The sequence below is a fragment of the Gastrolobium bilobum genome, unplaced genomic scaffold (assembly GCF_033153095.1).
Source record: "Gastrolobium bilobum isolate Gb01-03AN ecotype WA unplaced genomic scaffold, APGP_CSIRO_Gbil_v1 utg16844, whole genome shotgun sequence".
NCBI classification, from domain to species: Eukaryota; Viridiplantae; Streptophyta; class Magnoliopsida; order Fabales; family Fabaceae; genus Gastrolobium; species Gastrolobium bilobum.
In genome coordinates this window covers 31,094-34,924 of record NW_026898911.1, presented here as the reverse complement: position 1 = coordinate 34,924, position 3,831 = coordinate 31,094, and the positions used below count along the sequence as shown (strand labels likewise).

The window sequence follows — 3,831 nt, the reverse complement described above, 5'->3', positions numbered from 1 at the left end:
CAGCATCTTCCTTAGCAAGTTCTGGACCAATTTATTTCAACTCAGTGGTACAGTGTTGAAGACTAGCACCGCTTACCATCCTCAAACCGATGGCCAGACAGAGGTAACGAATCGCTATCTTGAACAATATCTGAGGGCCTTCTGCCATGAGGAAAATCAGTCATGGTTCATGTATTTGGGATGGGCTGAGTTACATTATAACACAGCCTTTCACTCCTCTATTAAAATGTCCCCTTTCCAAGCTTTGTATGGCAAACCTCCCATGATGATTCCTCATTATCCGAGAGGTTCTGTTCACATAGAAGCTATAGATACCATGTTATGTCACCGAGAGGAACTGCTGCAACAGCTTAAGAAGCATTTATTGGGGGCCCAAAATCGTATGAAGATGCAAGCGGATCGTCACAGAAAGGATATTCTTTTGGGGGTGGGCGATTTGGTATTAGTTAAGCTGAGACCTTATAGGTAGTTAACTGTAGCTACCCGCAGCAATCAAAAATTGGCAAAGCGCTACTTTGGTCCTTTTCCAATTAAGCGTGTGCTTAGCTCTGTAGCATACCAATTAGAGCTTCCAGAGGGCTGCAAAATTCACCCTTCCTTCCATGTTTCGGTCCTTAAACCGTTCAAGGGTGACTCACACACACCAGTGCTCTCCATGCCAACCTTCTCCCATGAAAACCATCCAGTTCAACAACCTCTTTCACTCCTGATGTCCAGAGATATTACACGGCATGGTATAACTATTAAACAGTGGCTTGTTCAATGGTCTAACTCCCTACCTGAAGATGCATCGTGGGAAGATGAAACAGACCTGTTGACTTCTTATCCTAATCTGAACCTTGTGGACAAGGTTCCTCTTCAAGGAGAGGCGAGTGTTACAGTACAGAGACCAAGAAGGATCAAGGGAGCACCCAGTTGGGCCATGGACTATTCGGCCCATATGTAGGAAGCTATTAATATTCATTGTAGACTAGTTGGTTGTATATTAGTCAAATACATATGGTTGTAGAGTAATATAGCTTCTGTTAGTAAGTTGGTTATTCTGTTTGAATAACTAGACCCAACGCTTATATTGGAAACTCATTGTATAGTTTCGATTCATTCAGAAATTAATTGAGAAATACAACATTCCTTCCTTTTCTTCTCTCGATAAGAACTGGGTTCTTATCACTTTTCTGGGAAGAAAAGTATTCGGATACCTTAGTAAAAATATTTGGATAGTTTGTGGTATTCGGATACTGTAGTGATAGTATTTAGATACTTTGTGGTATTCGGATACTGTAGTGAAAGTATTCGGATACTTTGTGGTATTCGAATACTTTAGTGAAAGTATTGGGATACTTTCTAGAGACATGGAGTATTCGAATACTCATCGAGGAGTATTCTAATACCTCCTGCAGATTGAGCCTAAAATCACTTAAAACAAGTTGTAAAGTCTTAAACACTTAGTGAAACTTTGGGGCTATGAATATTAATGATATTCTTGATATAAACAGACTGTGATTGTGTTGCTTGGTGACCTTGGGCTGGTGTGGACTCTTGATTGGATTGTTAGCTTGAGAGGTAAGCTTTTGTGTCCTCAGTTTTGCCCATTATTGGTTCCACCATACCTCATGGAGGGATGGTTTATATGCATGATGTGTTTTTATGAAATTATGTGATGATTACTGAAATGCTATTGAGCTATTTTATTGAATGCAAGTGTCATATGATATGTATGTGGTGTACCACCTAGACGGTAATCTTGAGTATGTGGAGACATACAAGATGGCAACTCCGTGGGTGAGGTACAAGCGGTGTTCCTTGTATTGTAGGTTATAGACGTATGCAATACCTACATTTTATTCTCTGGCCAGTAAGATGCATATACACATGACATGGATATATGCTGCATTGCATAGATTTTGGAAATGATATTGTTATACTGCTTTGGAACTTATATTGCACATGTAAGTGAGCTTGGTGTGGAGAGATCCTTAAGGAGCCCTTTCTTACTGAGATTTCTTTTTAAAGATCTCATCCCGTGTTGGGGCACATTTTTAGGTACAGGTACCTCGGGGGTTGATACCTCTATCGGTAGGAGCCGGAGTTGAGTTGATATGCATGTTGTTTTACTGATATGCCTGGAACTTATATGCATGCTTTATTTTCAATATATGATTAGTGGTGTAACGCCTGACAACTTGCAAGAATCAATGACTGTCCCCACACACTAACACGAGACTTTTCAGTGTGCTTTGTCCTCACTCGCACACTTCCCGGGAAAACTTCCCAGGAGGTCACCCATCCCAGAATTGCTCCAAGTCAAGCACACTTAACTGTGGAGTTCTTCCGATCTGGGCTACCGAAAAGTAGATGCATCTTGTTAGTATAGGTAGTACCAATTAATTCTTATAAGTCATTCCCAACTGTACCGTCCCATACCAGCACAGTCTCTGGAATCCCTCTCTTTCGGGTGTTGATTCGATTCATTCATGTACCCCCGTCCCTAGAAGCCTGCCAGGAGCCGCTCCTTGTCCGTGCCCTTGCGCACCGGCGATCACTCCCCGCCCTCGTCAGCGCCCGGGATGTTACATGCCCACCAGCTTCCGCCTGGTTCGTCCTTGAACCACACCGTACTGGAAGAGAGGCCCTGCTCTGATACCACTTGTAACGCCTGACAACTTGCAAGAATCAATGACTGTCCCCACACACTAACACGAGACTTTTCAGTGTGCTTTGTCCTCACTCGCACACTTCCCGGGAAAACTTCCCAGGAGGTCACCCATCCCAGAATTGCTCCAAGTCAAGCACACTTAACTGTGGAGTTCTTCCGATCTGGGCTACCGAAAAGTAAATGCATCTTGTTAGTATAGGTAGTACCAATTAATTCTTATAAGTAATTCCCAACTGTACCGTCCCATACCAGCACAGTCTCTGGAATCCCTCTCTTTCGGGTGTTGATTCGATTCATTCATGTACCCCCGTCCCTAGAAGCCTGCCAGGAGTCGCTCCTTGTCCGTGCCCTTGTGCACCGGTGATCACTCCCCGCCCTCGTCAGCGCCCGGGATGTTACATGGTCAACTAATCACCACTTGACATATAATCACGCTCTGATCACACGGCCTCAATTCATCAACTAGACTGAGGTTCCTGTCTCCTTAGAACTCAAGGATACAGAGGTACGACCTTACTTGAAGAGGATCTGTTCTATAGGCTCGTACCTCTGTATCCTTGAGTTCTAAGGAGACAGGAACCTCAGTATCGTTGATGAATTGAGGCCGTGTGATCAGAGCGTGATTATATGTCAAGTGGTGATTAGTTGATCATGTAACATCCCGGGCGCTGACGAGGGCGGGGAGTGATCGCCGGTGCGCAAGGGCACGGACAAGGAGCGACTCCTGGCAGGCTTCTAGGGACGGGGGTACATGAATGAATCGAATCAACACCCGAAAGAGAGGGATTCCAGAGACTGTGCTGGTATGGGACGGTACAGTTGGGAATGACTTATAAGAATTAATTGGTACTACCTATACTAACAAGATGCATCTACTTTTTGGTAACCCAGATCGGAAGAACTCCACAGTTAAGTGTGCTTGACTTGGAGCAATTCTGGGATGGGTGACCTCCTGGGAAGTTTTCCCGGGAAGTGTGCGAGTGAGGACAAAGCACACTGAAAAGTCTCGTGTTAGTGTGTGGGGACAGTCATTAATCCTTGCAAGTTGCCAGGCGTTACAAGTGGTATCAGAGCAAGGCCTCTCATCCAGTACGGTGTGGTTCGAGGACGAACCAGGCGGAAGCTGGTGGGCATGTAACATCCCGGGCGCTGACGAGGGCGGGGAGTGATCGCCG

At 44.8% G+C, this 3,831-nt stretch overlaps 1 pseudogene; it reads left to right on the top strand.

The window, feature by feature from the left end:
- The first annotated feature begins 3,163 nt into the window (after positions 1-3,163).
- LOC133285327 (small nucleolar RNA U3) lies at positions 3,164-3,365 on the top strand (annotated as a pseudogene).
- Positions 3,366-3,831: the final 466 nt, after the last annotated feature.